Here is a 19,611-nt window from a genome sequence, read left to right as displayed (position 1 = left end):
TATGTAGTTTACTGGGCAAGACTTCCTAGTCTGTGTTTTCAAGCCTCACAATATAACCTCAGCCACTGTGGCTTAGGGAAAGCTGTCGGAGGAGTTTATGAATGGCAGTACTTGGATAATGAGGCTTGGAAATCATTATCAGAGGGCAAGGACATTGACACAAGTGCCTTAGTCCTGCCCTCAGCTCAGGTCCAGGGTCCAAGGAGGCCGCTCAGTGTTTGACACAATGAATGAGTAAAAGTACCTGCTTTCTTCCTGCCCCAGAGACACCCACAGTTTTGGAGTTAATATAGGAGACCAGAGAAACATTTGAAATGTCAGTGAGAAGGAAGCCCCAGACACCGGTGAGCCTAAACAGAGATTCTCAGAGCCACACCACGGATCAAAGGCCTGGGGGCTGGGCGACCCCTCCTTTAAGTCAATCTTCTGGAGAGATGGAGCACTGGTTTGCTAGGGCAGCTTAAGCACGCTAAATCCTTCTGTTGTCTGTCTCCCTGGGGGCTAGGTCACTTTTCAGAGAAGAGCTGCCTGCCTGGAGTGACTAGCCAACTGTGTGAGAATTCTCAGGCAACTCACGTAGCAGAAACATGGCTGTTGTCTCTCAGTGCGACCATGTGTTATTGGGGAGATCCGTCACCTGCTCTGGTGCTCCCCACTTTATTATGACAAACACTGTCAAGGCTTTTGGTTGAATAATACCTTCTTGACTCTCTGTCTACCCTCTTCACTTTTCTATAGTTTAAGGAATGCAGGTAGTTTTGAGCAGAAAACACCCCCATCCTCACCTCCTGCTCCTGTTGCATAACCTCTGACGTTTGGGCTCAAATCTCTTGCTTGTTGGGAGGTACTGCCAAGAAGATATCTGAGAGTCCATGCCCTGAGCAGGAGAAGCCTGTCTTTAAACTTACATTTTATGTCACTTGCCAGCAGGAGGTCACACCTTCCTCTTTCAGAGAAGCTGAGTCCGCACAGGGGCAACATATAGCATTAGAAAACTTTGACACCGTCATTTATGGCTGGTCAGAGGCATGGTGTGTGTTTCCAGAGCCAAGAGAAGTGGAGTCATATGCTTGTTTGTGCTTCTCTCATACAAATCTGAAACGAAAGGGCAGGCAGGTTGAGGGAAGCCCAGGAGGGTGGAGTTTATGGGAAAAGAGAGAGCTGGGTGAACTGTTTAAAATGTGAATGCCTTTCTCTGTTGAGTCCTCCAGCATTGAACCAAAGTAGAAAACAAACATGCCTGCAATTATTTGTAATACTTTAACCATGTAGGCATTTGCTCCTTTTTTTTTTTTTTTTGCTTGCTCTTTTGTGTGGACTCTTTCACATTATTCTTACTAGGTTTCTCCAGTCTGTGGTCTTCAGGCTGCTGATGGTCCAAAGTAGCCAGAAAAGAAAGTGGTTCAACACACACACACACACACACACACACACACACACACACACACACACACACACTCATAAACATGCTTAAAACAATGCAAGATTGGGGAGGGGGCTTGTTGTTGTTGCTGCTGCTCTGTTGTGTGGTCCTGGAGTTTGAGCTCTGTAGATAAGAGCATTCTCTTAAAAAAAAAAAAAAACATAGATAAGCTTGCACAATCCATGGGCTCCTGGCTGCCCAAGATAATTCATCCAATGTGGCCCAGAGAAGAAAAGAGGTTGGAACCCTGTTCTAGACCACTGAGGAAATAGTAACACACACCACCATCTACTGTCCTGAGCCAGGGGACCAGAACAAGCCCCATGGATACATGAGTGTAATGGCCTCTCTGAGAACTCACACTTGCTCCTTGCTACATTGTGCTCTTAGCTGCTTTTAATGCAACCTCTGTCCGGAACCAAAAGATAAGCAAGCTGGCAGGAGCATCCCTGGTCCTGATTGGACACAGCTAGAACGTATCATTAAGATCCCAAATAAACCAGGGTCCTGGCTTTAATCCCAGCACTTGGGAGGCAGAGGCAGGAAGATCCCTGTGAGTTTGAGGCCAGCCAGGTCTACAAAGAGAGTTCCAGGACAGCCAGGCCTACTCAGAAAAGCCCTGTCTTGAAAAAACAAAACAAACCAGAACAAGACAAAAAGGACCCCAAATTATCTCCCTGGGGAAAGGAATTCTAAGGGCTCCTAGAGTGGCCTGACCAATTTTTCATGACCTTTCAGAGCAGAGCACCACGGAGTCTCTCTTATGATATGAATTCTAGCCTGTACTGCGCTTTGAGTGGGTGGGGTTTGTCAGGAGAGGGCTATGTACACTCCCTCCATCCCTGCACAGGCCAAAGTCAGGGCCAACAATTTAGTGATGCAGGTGTGCTGTCTCCCCTGTAGTTTCATGCCGTGCTGTTAGCTTTGGGAAGGGCAGATATTAGTTCTGGCCTAAAAGAGGCCACTAGGAATCTTCTGCTACAGATTCCTGTTCCACAGACAGATAGGCAAGCCATCAAGAATCTATGTGAAAAACCATGGAACCTGTAGGAACTGCCATGATGCTTTGTAACAAAATGAGGGAAACATGTCCTTTGCCCTTTCACCGTCAGAAGAGATAGCCCACTCCCCACCCCCCAACCCCCACTCCCCCACCCCTCCACCCCTGCCTTCTTAACATAGCATACTGGTCCAATCATCAGTAACTGGCTTGCTGTCCAGTAGAGGGAACTAGACAGTGACTATGCAGCCATCGTTCTGCTGGGTAAGCGGTATGACTGGAGTGTGAGACAGAGATGCTAGTCAAGCTGGGCCTGGGGCCAGGGGAGGTTTTGTGGAAGAGAGATATTTGTTTGAGTTATTAAAGTATGGGTGGGAACTCACTGGCACAGGAGAAAATATCCTCCGGGCTGCGTAAGTACTAAGGACGAAGACTCGGTGCTCTCTGCAGGAGCAGGCATGAGGCATGTGAGCCCCAGCCTTCCACATGGTTGAAATATGAGTCATGGATGAGATAGTGGTTCATGAGGCCATGGCAGCTGGGGTGCTTACAGAAGAGATTTATGTGCTTTGCCAGTCTTTGGGGAGGTGAGTTTTCACATGCGCAAACCCCCATCCACATAGGTAACACTGTAAGGCAGTGGTTATCTGTCTATGTATCTATGTATCCATGTATCTATCTATCTCTATGTATGTATGTATGTATGTATGTATGTATGTATGCATGCATGTATGTATGTATGTATGTATGTATGTATCTATCTATCTATCTATCTATCTATCTATCTATCTATCTATCTATCATGTATCTCGCTGTCTTAGCACTGCAGTTATAACCATGACCTCAGTGCTGGAACTCAGAGAGGGGACCAGATATACACACCTCCTTGTGGTCATGATTGTCGCCATCTCCCTGCAGAGCTGCAGGCCCACAGCTGGCATGGAATGGGGCACCCCTGAGCACTTTTTCTACGACTGTCTTCACACACCAGCCACGTAGCCCTGGCTCTGTGCTAATTGCTGCAATTATAATATAATAATCGGTTGGGCTGCAGCCTCAGAGTCAGATTCTGTTAGGCAGCTGGAGTAGCCAGCTTGCTTAGTGTCCAGGTCTCACACTTCCGTAGGATGAGTCACAGGCAGCTGGTGGTGTCTCTGCTTTGCTGGCCTGAGACGGTACCAGAACCATCACAGTGATTTCACACGTGTGTGAAAGGGCAGCTGGGGTTGTTTTCTTCTTTCTTTGGAAGACAACAGTGCTGCTTGGGCTAGGCTCGAGTCAGGCAGAGGGTGGGTGAAATTCCAATACAAGTGACAGATGAATCCTTGACAAGGGCTGGGGAGACAGAGGAAGGAGGTATCTTTTCCCGTTGCTCTTCTTTGAGTCTTCACTTACAATTCCCCTTCTGTGGGAAGAGTAGTTCAGTTAGAGCACAGAAGAAGGGTGCTTATCTCCTGTGACGATTCATTCATAAGAAATCACTTGATGAGCGCATGTCTGGCTGTGCATTGAATGTACGCATATTTGCATGAGTGTGGGCACATGTGTGTGCATTACATAATGTGAAGTCTGTGCATATGCTTGTGGAGGCCAGAGATTGATGTCAGGTGGGTGGTAGGTGTCTTCCTTGATTGTTCTTTATTTACCTCCTATTCTCTCTCTCTTCCTCTACCGCCCACCCCCCCACTGGGAGAGCTCTGATGTAGTTAGCCTATCTAGCCAGCTTGGCCCAGGAGGTCCTTTCTCCACCTTTCTATAGTACTCAGAGTACAGGTGGGATGCTACTCAGGTTTTTTTACACTACTACTGGGGAGCTTGTCACTTCTGAGAGGCAGTTTTTTTTTTTTTTTTTTTTTTATCCACCAAGCCATCCACCAGTTCTACTTTCTTTTTATAGTCTTTCTAAACTAATGCTAAAGCTTTCATATATGGGCATATTGCATACTTTGCCCCCTCAGACCTTCCCACATTTCCTTTTTTTTACCTCTCCACTAGTCTCTTGCATTGACTTAGACGGGTTTACTTCTGTGTTCATATATTATATCTATGCACACTTTCATGTATCTTTATAACGTCCAGGAGCTACAAATAAGAGAAAATAAGTTATTGGCCTGTTTGAAATCGACACAATCCACTGGCTGTGATTACTTCTAGTTGCCCCCATTTTCCTCCAAATGACCTAACTTTGTTATTTTGGCTGGAACAATTCTGTCATATAGACATCACATTTTCCTTATTCGTTCCTCTCTTGTTGGATGCCTGGGTTGCCTCCATCCCTTAGCTATGGTGAAGAGCATTGCAGTAAACACCCAGGGTAACTGTAGCAGCATCATACGAGAGACCTAGTGTTACTTCTTCTTCTTAGAGAAATCTCCACAGTGATTTCAAGAGTGACTGGACTAAGTTTTGTTCCCGCCATCAGTATATAAGAGCTCCATTTGTTAGCACCTTCTCCGGGAGCATCTGGGGTCCCTGAATGTGTTCCTAGATGCAGGTTCCAACCTGTGAGCTTTCAGATTTCTCAGAGCACCCATTATAAAACACAGAGACCTTCTGAAAAAATTAAGGTTCCAGAAAAAAAAAAAAAAAAAAAAGGATAAACAGTATCAGTCCCATGATTCGGGCTCAAGAGAGTGAGCGTGACTTAACAGGAAGAGCACAAGGAAGAGGGAGGCACAGATGGAGACCAAATGGGTGCCATGCTAGGAATGTCTCCAACAATCAATCCACTCCAGAAAATGTACCAAGGGCAGCACATGGCATTGCTGCTTAGATTAAAATAGATAGAGGAGATGGCATTCTTGCTGGAAGTTTTTCATAGGATGACCTTTGCAACACATAGAAGCAATAAGCAAATTCTGAAGCTCAGGGTTTAGCCGGCAGTGGGTGGTGGAGTAGAGACTGTCTGTAGAGGGTCTAACTGCAGCTCTAACTGTGCTGTGCCACAGACAGGTGAAGGCTCGGGATCTGCGCTTGCCAGATAACAAGTGGACACAGGAGCTGACAATCCCTGGAAACCTGGTGACATCTATCTGAGGTGACCTTGGGAAGCTCCCACTTGTTTTGATCCACTCTATTGACAGTCAACAGTGACAGTTGTCCCAGCTGTTGAGAATGTCAAAGGAGACAGGTGTCCCATGTTATTCTTACCTATGTATAGGCAGTATTTACTGTAAACACTTCATTCCTTTAAACTCACAAGAAAGAAACTGGGCCTACGTCAGATTTCAAGATCACACCCTTGTGACTGTGTGGACCACTCAGATACATATACATAAATACATACATACATATATACCCAAGGGTACTGTAGCTGAGTCATACGGGGCGTCTAGTATTAGCTTTTATTTTTAGAGGAACCTCCACAGAGACTTCCATAGTGACTGGACTAATTCACATGCCCACCATCAGTCTATAAGGGTACTATTTGTTTAGAATCAATTAGTAAATGCTTATTTTGCTCCATCCCAGGACTGCTCAGCATCAAGGGCAGAAAAGGGGGATGTTTATAGAAAGTCCAACTCCAGTGATAGTCAATACAAGCTGTGATTGTGCATAGCTTAACACCCTAATTTCCAGAGAAATCCTGGCCTGGATTGATGCAGTCCTGCTGACTTGTCTTGGTGTCAGATCAGAGCTCTCCACACGGAATTGGTGGGATGGGTTCAGGAATTCTACTATTCATTAAAAAGGAGATGACATATTGGTGTTTACCAGGGATACAGGCTGTGTCAGAAGCTCAGCAGCAGTTACCATGGCAATGAGATGCTCTGTGCCTCTTTGCAATATTACCTTCGTTTTGCTGGAATCCCCCCCCCCCCCCCCGCCAGCTCCTCGGTTTCTGGAGACTGGAGTCTCAGTGTCATAGTTAGCTTTTGTCAACTTGACACAAACCTAGAGACACCTGGGAAGATGGGGAATCTTATTTGAGGAGTTGCCTCCATCAGATTGGCTGCCTCCATCAGATTGGTTGTGGCCATGTCTGTAAGGCATTATTGATTGTCAATTAAGTGGGAGGGCACAGTCCACTGTAGGCAATGCTGTCCCTGGACAGGTGGACCTGGGCTGTATTAGAGAGGTAGCTGGCTGAACAAGCTGGAGGAGTTAGCCACTAAGCAGCATTTCTCTGTGGTCTCTGCCTTGAGTTCTTGCCATGGCTTCCCTGATGATAGAGTGTAGCCTGTAAGTCAAAGAAACCCCTTGTCTCTCCGAGCTGCTTTTGGTCAGTGTTTTCTCACAGCAGGAGAAGAACATACCAGAGCCCTCTCACCCATAGCTGCTGCAGAGTCCCCTCTGAGAGCTCACCCCAAGCATGAGTCTTAGCTGCAGAAGGACACAGTCTTGAAAATTTTGCCATAAAAAATAATAAATAAAATAAAAGTACTAGTCAGTCCAGAGCCTGTGCAAAGGCTGGTTTGGCAGCTAGGCAGGGTAACCGTGTTAGGACCTTCCCCATTGAAGAGACACACATTTGGTCCAGGGAAACAAGGAACCATTTGTCACACATCTTTGTTTGTTTTTGTGTTTCTTTTTCTTTTGTTTTGTTTTTTTTTTTGTTGTTGGTTTTTTTTTTTTTTTTTTTTTTTGAGACAGAGTCTCTCTGTGTTATCCTTGGCTGTCCTGGACTCACTTTGTAGACCAGGCTGGCCTCAAACTCACAGCCATCCACCTGCTTCTGCCTCCCGAGTGCTGGGATTAAAGGCGTGCGTCACACATCTTAGATGAAGTCAACCTTTAGAAAAACAAGGACTTGGCAAAAGCCCTCTGCCTGAGGATGCAGACATAGAGGACATGAGCGAACAGGATACGGGTGGAGACAGAGGAATCTGCTTTGGGGTAAACAGAATGCAGGCTCTAGTCTTGGAAGATCATGTAGTCATTCACAAGACGCTGTGGCCTGCATCTAGGTGCAGTCTAAGCTTAAACATAGGTCCTTCCAGGTTCTTTGTGACCTTGAGAGGGTCGCTGGATCCCCTTTCCATACTAGAAAAGTGCAACCCAAAAATTTAACTCCCGCTGGCTTTTGTGAAGATGAAATACTGCGCCGAGTATGACCTCATGGTATATGACATACTGGAGTATGACGTGGCAGGTGTGAGACACAGAAAGTGCTTGGTGGCTTCCCCACTTCTTGCTAGGTTGTGGGCATGTCTTAAGTCACACCTTAAAGGAGAGGAAAGCCTAGTAGAAAGATGTCACATCACTGACCTGAGCATCAAAGACATTACAAGGCAGCCAATCACACTGGAATTCAGGCGACTGCTGAGCTCTGCCTTACAAGAAGCGCCGGTGGTTCCACGTGGAGTAGGAGCTTAATGGTGGTTCTTGCCAGACTGGCCTAGGAGCTAGCAAGCCCGGCAGTTCAGCACTGAAGCCTATTGGACAGTTCCCTGACCTTGGTGTCTGTGGCTTTGGAGGGGCAGCTTGCTTAGGGAATCATGGCTGTACTAAGGCTGTGAGTTTAGCTTGTCAAGCAGAGTTGGTGACCATAAACCATTTGCTTTTTAAAACATCAGTTTCACTGAGGATCCTGGTGAAATGCAGCTGAGCAGGAAGGCTGCCTACCTTTCATGACTGAAGCCCAAGGCCTGATCCACAGCGCTGTGCAGTGTGGTGGCACACCCCTATAGTCCCAGCACTCAGGAGTTCAAAGTCATTTTAAGCTACATAGAGTTCAAAGATATCCTAGGCTATGTGAGAGACCCTCTAAATAAAGGAAAAGTAGTTTCATATTGAGATATAACCTGTGTAACATGTAACTCCTGTTTAAAGGTACAGCTCAATTTTAGAAGCAGGAGTATCACAAACTCAAGACTAACCTCAGCTATATAGGCAATCTGAAGCCAGTCTAGGCCTCCTCTGAAACTCCATTGCAAAACAACAACAACAACAACCACATCAATAACAGCAGCAGCAGCAACAACAAACAACAGCAACAGCAGTAACAACAGCAGCAGCAGCAGCAGCAACAGCAGCAGCAGCAACAACAGCAACAGCAGCAACAACAACAGCAACAGCAGCAGCAACAACAGCAACAGCAGCAACAGCAGCAGCAACAGCAGCAGCAGCAACAACACCAAAACCCAAGCAAATTAAAAAAAAAACCAGAGAAAAAAATTTAATATAAACTCTACAGTTAGATCCATGGTTGGCAGTATGCTTGCGGAGCTGTGTCATCATATTTAGGTCAACTTTAGATTGTCTCATGACTTCCTGGCAGGAAGGGGTAGCCCTTAACTCTGACATGGACCGTGGTTGTGTTTCCACAAACAATTCACCCAAGAAGCCTTTCCACTGGTCCCCAGAATCAGAATTGGATGTCCACAGTCTTAAAGACCTGGTTTAAAATGCACAGTGGCAAGAACTGAATGTCAGGGACAGTGTTGAAGTTGACTCTGGGGCAATACTTCTTTTTCAATACAATACTCACCAGGAAAATCATCCATATGGCTTGACATGGCTGGCAGGTAAGCTGTGATTGCTGGAAGGTTCTACATTGCAAAGGCAGGTGGAACGTTCACATCAAGCCGTCTATTCCCTGTCCCATCAAGGGTGATTTCTACACCAAGCGATCAAGAAATACTTAAGACCTTAATGCTCATTTGATTGGACAAGCCTGTAATCCCTTTTCCGAGCCTTCAAGTCAGCAGTGCCTGTGTCTGGCAGCAGAGGCTTATGGGATAGTCAAGTCAGGTACTTCCATCTCCTTGGTGCTCCAAATGCAGAGAGTGAAGCTAGGCTAATCTGGACTGAGATGCTGCTCCAGTGACCTAAGCAGGTGGCCTGGGTGGGCCCAACCAGAGTGGTATGTTCAATCCCTAACATATGGCTTGTGTGTTTTCCTCCCTCCTGCATCTTCCCCTGCAACGCTGAGGGCAGAGGCAACAGCAAATCTTACTGTTTGAATTTGGATTCAGGACACATTGCCTAGTGGATGGAGCATTGGTTTCCAAGTCGGTTTCCTATTGTGCGCATAAAGTCCCCTCATTTCTGGGGTGGTTGCCAAGTATCCCAGAACAAACAATTCCTTCCAGCCATTGGAGTATGACTCTGGCTTTTGGGCTAACCCTCCGAAGTCACACATTTCCCAATGCTGTGTTTCTTCTTCTGAGGAATGGCACTGATTTCCCTGCAATGATCAACTTTAGGTAAAACAAAACAGGACAAGGCAGTAGCAGGTGTGTTCTGAAACTGCAGTGCCTGTCCAGGCTACCTCACTCCAGGGCACAGAAACTGCAGAAGGCCCCAGGAAAGCCCAGGAATCCCTCATCTTGGGGCTGGAGACAACAGGACAAATTAGGCTGTGGCTTGCCGGCTGAAGGCAAAGGGCCTGTTTACGCTAAATGTCCCACCCTGGAGCAGAGGGAGAGGGAACACCATGGCATCCTGGGCACAATTCCCAGTGGAGATACTCAGCTGCATTCTTTTTATTTTTATTTTCTGTATATAGGTGCTTTGCCTGCACTTATGCCTGTGCACCACACACCTAAGGGTGCCTGGAGCCCTTGGAGACCAGATCCCCTGCAACATGACTCACAGATGGTTGTGAACCATAGTGTGGATGCTGGCATTTGAAGATGGGTCCTCTGGAAGAGCAGCCAGTGCTCTTAACCTCTGAGCCATCTCTCTAATTCTTCTGCTGCACTTTTAAAGATAGAGCCACTTGATTCTTTCGAGAAGCCCCTCTCCCCTCACCCCTTCTACTTATTCATATCTCTGTCTTTTGTTGTTGTTATTTTGGTTTTGTTTTTGCTTTTTGAGACAAGGTTTCTCTGTGTAGTTATGGCTGTCCCAGAACACCTCTGTCTTGACACAGACCTGCATAGCTCCAGAACTCAGTTCTTTCTCTCTGTCTCTCTGTCTCTCTCTCTCACACACACTCTGTCTCTCTCTGTCTCTCTGTCTCTGTCTCTCTCTCTCTCATACACACAAACACACACACACACACACACACACACTCTCTCTCACACACACTCTGTCTCTGTGTCTCTCTCTCTCATACACTCTCTGTCTCTCTCTCTGTCTGTCTGTCTGTCTCTGTCTCTGTCTCTGTCTCTGTCTCTGTCTCTCTGTCTCTGTCTCTGTCTCTGTCTCTGTCTCTGTCTCTGTCTCTCTCTCTCTCTCTCTCTCTCTCTCTCTCTCTCTCTCTCTCTCTCTCTCTCTCTCTCTCTCTCTCAGTGTTCTGCTTTATTATTCTCTGCCTCATTCCTTTGGGACAGGTTCTCTCATTGAACTTGAAGCTTTCCGTTTGATATAGACCGGCTGGTCAGAGAGTTCCTGGGATCCACCATCTCTGTTCCCAGAGCTAAGGATATAGGAGAGCAGACATGTGTGGATGTATCTGGGGATTTGAACTCAGGTCCCCATGCTTTCACAAGTGCTCTTGCTCACTCAGCCATCTATGCAGCCCTGATGTTCAGGTATTTTAGAATGTGAATGACAAACATTCTCTTGCCTTCTGTCATCTTTTCCACACTATTGCTCTGGAATGAGATTCCTAGGAAAAGCCAATGTCTTTCACTGGGTATGGTATTCTCCTGGAAATGAAGCTGTCCAGTGTCAGCGAATTACAGAGACACTGACTGAAGTTCCTCTCAGAGAGCAGGGCTTCCTCTGCACCTTCTAAAGCCCATTATAAAAAAAAGGTTGAGTTGCAAAGGCAAATCAATAAATTTGAAAAACAGAAAGCTGGAGTGCTTCAAAGACAAGAGCAAGCCCATGGGCGTCAAGTTTCAGTTGAAAGTATCAGTAAATACTGTCTGCTTTGTAGGTAAACACTAGGACAGGAGCCTAAGCGGCAACAACTACTTTACCCCGGTTGCATGCAAATTGCAGGTCAAACTGCCAGCCAATAACTCTAAACAGCCAGATTCCTTCCCCTAGCCTCCCTTGTGTAGTTGGTGTCGTGTGGGTGACACATTTCCTGGGAGTGTAATTTTTATTCACACCCGACAAGACTGGGAGATGATGCATACAATTCTAGCTTCAACCAAGTTGAGTTTGTTGGGGTTACTTACAGGAGTATGGGTGACTGAGCTACATAACTGAAGCCTCCGCTCCAGCACTGGTGACTACTTGTGAAAGGTGCATCACAGGACTTCCCTGCCCTACTTCAGGCAGCCTCAGGGCAGAATCTCTCTCCAAGGAAGGACCTAGGCATTGTGTGACTCCCCTGAACTTTTTGTGAGCCTCCCCTGTCCCCATGAATGAGCACACATTTCAGTTCATAGTGAATGGCTCCACAGCACTTAGGCAGGATTGGAACCCAGTGTGTACCTTGTGGGGGAGGCCAGACTTTTTCCCCCTTCCAGCTCCCTTCTGTTGACACAGAAGTGCAATTTTCACCTTAAACGGAATAAGAGCGTTTGATCTGGAACAGAACTTGAGTGACTATGGCTTGGGAACGTATCTGTTATCCTAAATTCCACATGGAAGCAGTTTCGTGAAGCTTTGAGAGTAACAGAACAAGTAAAGCATTAGGAGGCAATTACAGCAAGGCAAAGAAACCTCAGCTGTTGGCTCTGTGGGACTGTGATGGCCCAGAAGAGCTTTGACTGCGTCATTGTCATCGTCATCGGATACCTCAGCTGAGGGCCTCAGGCATTGGCTCCTCCCTCCTTCCAACCTGATGCCATAAAGTCTTGGCTGCCCCATTTATCAACCCTAGTAAGAGTTTACTACCTTGGCAGTTACCAAGCTTCACTCCTGTTTTATCTTATAAGGTCCCTCAACCCCCGACTCCTCTCCCCCCAACCCTGAGTATTCAGATGAAGCATCTCTTAACACCCTGCCCTGGACGATTATACACAGCCACATAAGCCTTGTTCCAGAGACCCAGGACACATCTCCAGTGGCATAAGTACCCACTCCCAGTAAATGAACCAGTTCTCGGATCTGCTCCTGGGTGTGTGTTCTTCACCCACCAGCCAAGATCCTGCCTGCACCCCCTGCCCCAGCTACGCTTCCCTCTCTCCAGCCCAGCCCGGTGCAGTAACAGGCCTGGCTGCCCCGAGGAGGAGACGCAGACATAGGACAGCTGGCTTCACATGCTATCGGGCCGCTCTTAGCCTTTTGGTTGGTAGAAATTGCACACAGCTTTGTTAATACACTCCAAAAGGTTTTTTTATCCACTCATCACAGGACATTTGGTTTGACAAAGAGGTGGACTAGAGATGGTTGTTTAAGGGTCTAAAAGATGGCCCAAGACATGTTGTAATTAGACTGTGGACCTGAAGCCTCCCCAGTTCTCCACAGATAAGGAAGTTCTAATCAGCCAATCAGACTTGAAGATGGTATCAGTTTGAAGGTGCAGGTGCCTTGGGGAAGCTTTCCTCTTTCACCCCTACGACCCTTAGGCTGAGGAGCATCTTTCCAGGCCAGGCTTAGTTCAGTGACGTCACCTGCCTCTCTCTGCCTACACAAGTCCAGCTGCAAGCCCAAGCAATATACCAACATACAGTCACTGCCAAGCACCAAACCTCCAGCTTCCAGCCACAGCCCCACATGTGTGAGACATTTCACTGTTCAATGAGCAGAGAACAATCTTGATAGTAACCTGGAGATACAGATGACCACGTTTCGTTGACTCAATAGTGCCAGAGTTTGTGTGCTCACGCAGGCTGAACTGAACACTGTTTTCTCCAAAAATCTGGAAGATGCCAAGAGACCTGATACAAAGTTTCCACAGACCTTCAGGGTCCCAGATTCCTTCTACTTTTTCTGCGCTAGCATTTTTGGGGGGCGGGGAGGGGGCGGATGTCTTTCTTATCTTCAAGCTCTCAAAATGGACCTGCTTTTCCAGAAGCAGGAAAACAGCAAACCAGTTCTGGAGGCTGCGAGGTCCAGTAGTGTTGGCGCCTGGGGAAGGCCTTCTTGTCATCAGAGGACCCTGTTGCTTCCTTTGTCTTTTCTTCCATAAAAGATCAATGGAGTGTTGGGTTCCCGGTCTGTCCTGAGAACAGCACAAACCATGAGTTGGACTTGCTGATATGAGCTTGCCCTTTCTCCTGTGGAGAGCTCAGGGGCCATGGAAACCAGACAGGGAAGCAGGAGAGCATGACTGAAGGTTTGGGTTCTGAGCTGTCCTTCAGGTAGTGTCCTTCAGGCCTGGTTCCCCAGCCTCATAATGGAAGGCTTTGGCATCCTTTTTTTTTTCCATTTTGTTTTGTTTTTCTGAGAGAGGGTTTCTCTGTAGCCTTGGCTGTCCTGGACTTGCTTTGTGAACCAGGTTGGTGCTCTGGCAGTCTTTAAGAAATCTTCAGGCTACAAATGTGACAGAGTGACAGAGACAAACAGTGTACACAGGCCAGAGCTGTGTACTTCTTTCTAGTTCAATGAAATGAGCAGCCATAGTAAAATGAGAAGAAAGCAACTGAGCAAAAGATGAATTCGTTTTCACCAGTGGTTTTCAAGCTTCCTAGTGCTGCGACCCTTTAACACAGCTCCTCGTGTTATGGTGGTGACTGCCCCCCAACCATAGAATTATTTTCGTTGCTACATCATAACTGTAATTTGCATTTGTTATGAGTAGAAGAGGTTTGCCAAAAGAGTTGTAATCCACAGGCTGAGAACTACTGGTTTAAACTCATCAGATAATTTCACTGGATCATCTGAAAAAGAGTATCTTAGAGAAAAAAAAAGTTGTGATGTTGAAAGTTCTTAAAACACATGATACCCACCCATCTCATGTTTAAGATCTTGTATATTCCTAGTGATCTTCATTGGAGAATTTGCTGAAGAAATGGACCCTATTGTAGAATGTTAGTGGCCAAAATGATCAATAAACAATATCATTTCAGAACTTCAGCTCAACAGTAGGGAGACATGGAGATGAGTGTGCATTAAACTCTTCAAAGAGGAGACATTTTGACACTTAGACATGCCAGCAGCACTGTCTTGCGTCTTAAAAATGTATTTGTTGGTATTTTTCTGTATGTACAATATAGGGAGTGAGTATGTGTGAGTGTGTGTGTGTGTGCATGCGTAGGTGCGCGCGCGCGCGCGTGTGTGTGTGTGTGTGTGTGTGTGTGTGTGTGTGTGTGAGAGAGAGAGAGAGAGAGAGAGAGAGAGAGAGAGAGAGAGAGAGAGAGAGAGAGAGAGAGAGAGAGGTGATTATGGATGCCCATGGAAGATGGAAGAGGGCATTGGCTCCCCAGAGCTTGAGTTACAGGTGATTATGAGGTGCAGGGAACCTATTGGGGTCCTTTTGGAAGAGCAGAAAACACTCTTACTTGCTGAGGCATCTCTTCATTCCTTTCCGCACATTTAAAAAGACTCAAGGCATATTCTCTCTTTGGCTGTCAGGTATTATTTAGATTTAGGATGGACAGGGTGGCACTGCTATCATTAAAAATGAGATGCCATGCTACAGATCTGATATGGAGAGATTTATTTGGGGGAAGGGAAGCAGAGAGGAGTTAGCACCTGAGTGGGCCATGAGGGGGGAGAGAGAGACAGTGGCAGGGAGAGAGAAAGGGGCGATCCTTAGAGAGAGTGTAAGAGAGAGATAGGATGGCAGGTTGGCCTTTTTATATCTGGTGCACAGCTGAAGGGCACCTGGCACACACCTGGCAGCAGCAGGCGATGACATCAGAGATTGCTAAGCAGCCTAGAGGCAGACGCCTATATGCTAACAGGTATGAAAGCTTACAAGTTTGAAAGTATCCATGCTTGCTTCTCCTCCGGGCCATCTGATGTGGGTATGCTGTGTTTGAAAACTGAACCAGCACAACACAAGCACTGAACCTGGACCAGGTGCTGAAGATGCAATGGGGAGCTAAGTCTGACCCTGGAGACTTGTGTGGCATCCTATCATGATTCTGTACTTGGCTTGTAGAAAGGCCCAAGTCTTTTTTATTTTTTATTTTTTATTTTTTTTATTAATTTATTCTTGTTACATCTCAATGTTTATCCCATCCCTTGTATCCTCCCATTCCTCCCCCCCCCCCATTTTCCCATTATTCCCCTCCCCTATGACTGTTCCTGAGGGGGATCACCTCCCCCTATATATTCTCATAGGGTATCAAGTCTCTTCTTGGCTACCTGCTGTCCTTCCTCTGAGTGCCACCAGGTCTCCCCGTCCAGGGGACATGGTCAAATGTGAGGCACCAGAGTACATGAGAAAGTCGTATCACACTCTCCACTCAACTGTGGAGAATATTCTGACCATTGGCTAGATCTGGGAGGGGGTTTAAAGTTTACCTCCTGTATTGTCCTTGGCTGGTGCCTTAGTTTGAGCGGGACCCCTGGGCCCAAATCTGCCTATCATATTGTTCTACTTGTAGGTTTCTAGGACCATCTGTATCCTTTTATTTTGCTATTCTCCCATGCGTCTCTCATTTAGAGTCCCAATAGGATGCCTTCCCCTCTGTCCCAGTTTCCTGGTAAGTGAAGGCTTTCGTGGGACATGCCCCTTGGGCTAGTATGCAGATATAAGTGAGTATATACCATTTGATTCTTTCTGCTTCTGGGTTAACTCACTCATTATGATCATTTCTAGCTCAATCCATTTATCCACAAATTTCGGGAATTCCTTGTTTTTAATAGCTGAGTAGTATTCCATAGTGTATATGTACCACAGTTTCTTTATCCACTCTTCTACTGAGGGACACTTAGGCTGTTTCCATGTTCTGGCTATTATGAATAAGGCTGCTATGAACATGGTTGAGCAAAGTTTCTTGTTGTGTGCTGGAGCATCTTCTGGGTGTATTCCAAGGAGTGGAATAGCTGGGTGAAAGGCCCAAGTCTTAAATATGAGTGTCTCTGGGGAAAAAGAAGAGAGGTCATATGAGCCCATGATGGACAGTGATGCCAGGCTGTCCATGTGCTCTGAGTGTCTGTACTGAGCAGGGCATACATTCCAGCCTTGGGAAAGAGGAATCAAGGAGGACGTAGGAGTGATGGCCATCTTGCCACAAGCCTTTGTGAGACCTTGCAGCCAAATTCTAGACTTCCTGATACTTTGGTGCCAGGAAAGGAGCAAAGAGACCAGTTTTAAATAACTGAAATTGGGTTAAGGGCCAGAAACTCTAATAAAAAGTTTATTATCAGAAAGAGTGACTGAGGAGTCTTTTTTTTACCACAATGGAGGTTCACTGAAGGATGAGGCTATAACTGTCACAGGCCTTTATATATAAAATAATATGAACGAATACCAGTACTGTTGTGCATAAAATATACATTAGCCTCAACATGCATAAAATGTAAACTCCAGGAAATATGAGAAAAAGGAAGACAGGACTATAATAAGACGGGGCCCTCATGACTGCCAACGGCTTATCATTCATGGAGAGATAAACGTAACAGGAAGTCAATGAATATTCCTCCAAGCATAACTGATCAAGGTACCTAATAGATACATAAAACTTTAGCTCAGTCTAGGTTGTCATAAATACATCTCCTCCTTTGCTTCCTGTGGCACCTCGTTAACCATCACTGGCTGCGTCTCTGCATGAATAACATCTAGTCAGTCCCTTCCAGAATGTGAAAGAGATGGTGGACACTTTGATATAATCTAATAGACTTGTAATTTTAAAAAAGACTTGCGTAGTTTTCTGTTATGTATATGGGTGTTTGCCCTGAGTATATCTGTGTTCATGGAGGCCAGAAGAGGCCATGAGCTCCCTGTAAGTGGAGTTACAGATGGTTGTAAGCAGCCTGATGTGGGTGCTGGGAGATGAACTCAGGTCCTCTGGAAGAGTAGCAAGCACTCATAACTGTTAAGCCATCTCTACAGGCCACATTCGCACACCAATGCAACATATAAGTGACATCATACAGAACAAAAAAGTTGTACTTAAATACTTAAGAACATACAATATCTATCTATCTATCTATCTATCTATCTATCTATCTATTTATCTATCTACATTTTTAGAAAAAATCTCTTAAGGTTTCAGAGTAGGTTCTATCACAGAATAAATATACCAGAAAGTCTAAGCAACAGGATTTACTTCTCCCATCCCAGAGTCTGGAATCTGAGACCAGATGCTGGTGTGGTTAGGTTCTGGTGAGGGCCCCCCCTCCTGAGCCACAGGTTACCATGTCTCTTCAGTGTCCCCAGATGGGGAAAATGGAGGAGATGGAGCTATTTCCTTTTCTTTAAGTAGAGCCTATGGTGGTTAGTTCTGAATGGCAACCTCACTAGATTGAGCAGTGCCTAAGAAATCAGTAGTGGACACCTCTGGCTGTGTCCACGTAGGCATCCCCAGAAGGGCTAACTAAGTCGGGAAAAGACCTGCCCTTCATGGAAGAGCCTCCATCTCTAAGATCCTAGCAGAATAAAGGGCATGAAAGGAGGAATCCCTGCTCCTCCCTTGCCGTCATGATTCCAGCTGCTCAGCTCTGCCATGCCCTCCCCAGTATGAGGGACCACAACTTCTGGCACAGTGAGCAAAATAAATCCTTCCCCTCAGGGTGCTAAGGTTAGGTAGACTATCAATGACAGAAAGTTCAGCATAGGTGCTAATACCATCAAGACCACTGCCCCTTGGGGCCCAACTGCTCCCCAAGACCCAGCTCTTCACCCCAATACATTGGGAGGGAGGGAGGGCTACAATGTGTGAATTTGGGAGAGTAGGCAAACATTCAGTTTGTAACAGGCAGAGGAGTGGTCATGTGAGCCCAGAGAGAAAGCAACTGAAAAGCTGGGGTAAAATAAAACAACAGATCTTTTGGATTCACCAGAGAGCACACAGAAGGCAGAGGAACTTAATAACTTCACAGCTGCACAGGGAAAGGATAGCATCATGGGCCTCTCTGCTCCATCAGCAGGGATGCCCTCACCCCATTAGGTGCAGAAGCTAGGGGAACCGTGGTGATTTTCCTCTTAGACATGAGCCCTCAGGACTGGGCAGAGGCTCATAAGGAGACAGAAATCACAGTTTTGTGAGCACCGCAGGTAGGTGAGAATGAATTTGAGTGATGAAGTCCCAACCTCTGATGATGACCCAGAGCAAAGGCATGGGGGAGACCCATCCAGGGACTCATGACAAGGCAGCCAGAGGGCAAAGAAAGAAGGGAGTTTTTTGTGGATACGCTGTGTAGACAGAGATCAGCATTCCCCAGGAGCAGACCAGAAAGCTGAATCTGAATGGAGCCAAAATGCCTGAGGAAGGAGCTCAAAGCCAGCACAGTACCTGCAGAGGGGAGGACTCACGGGTCAGACAGTGAGCTGGAACCTCACCTCTGCCCACAGCCTGTCTGACCACCAGCTGTGTGATCACAGAGGCCAGTGGGACCAACATCCCAAGCAGAGAGTGTATCCATGTGGGTCTCACAGCTGCCTCCTATGGGGAGACAGAGAGAGCACGCCATTGGAATCCAAACATACCTAATAAGCCGAGAGGACCCAGGCCATGATCACACGCATGCGCATTGTTTACAGCACAGTCGATTATCACGAAACTTGCCAAGAAAAGGAGCATCGTGTCTATATTCCAGAAGAAAAGACGTTAACAGAACCCGACTGAGTTGGGTCATCTTCTGGATTCAGCAGACTGGTCTTTCAAAGCTACAGGGATGTGTATGCTGAAAGAACTGAAAGAATACGCACATAAATAATGGAGAAAATATGCCTCGCGTGAATAGAAAATGCCACAGAGAAGTGCAAACGATATAAAAATTTTGGTGCAAACAGCTCAATACTAGAATGAAAATCACCTAACTGGGTATAGCTGCACTTTAGAAATATCAGAGCCCTCAGTAGATGTGACAACAGATCAATAAACATGCCCTTCTCTGAAAAAGAGAGAAAATATTGAAGAAAAATAGAGTTTCGGAGTCCTGTGGACCATATGAAGTGGACTAGCATCTGTGCACTGGAATCCCAGGGAAGATAAGAGAGAGGCAAGAAAAACATTTATTAGAAGAAACGATTTAAATGTGGGGGAAATATTAGAGATTTGAGGACCTCAATAAACTTCAAGTAACAGTCTAAAGAAAATGTCTCTCAAGCACACCATAGTCAGATTGTTGAAAACCAAAGCAAATCGTGGGCTGATAAGATGGCTCAGCAGTTAAAGGTGGCTTGCTCTCAAGCCTGATTACTCAAGTTCGATCCTTGAGACTGGCATGGTAAGAGAAGAGAACAGTGCATGTGCCACCCCAGAAATAGATAATTGTAATTTAAAAATATAAAGGCAACAGTCTTAAAAATAAAACCCACTTTACACAGAGGAATACTGGCCTA

This window comes from Acomys russatus, chromosome 5 (assembly GCF_903995435.1).
Source record: "Acomys russatus chromosome 5, mAcoRus1.1, whole genome shotgun sequence".
Taxonomy (NCBI): Eukaryota; Metazoa; Chordata; class Mammalia; order Rodentia; family Muridae; genus Acomys; species Acomys russatus.
This window is presented reverse-complemented; position numbering follows the sequence as displayed.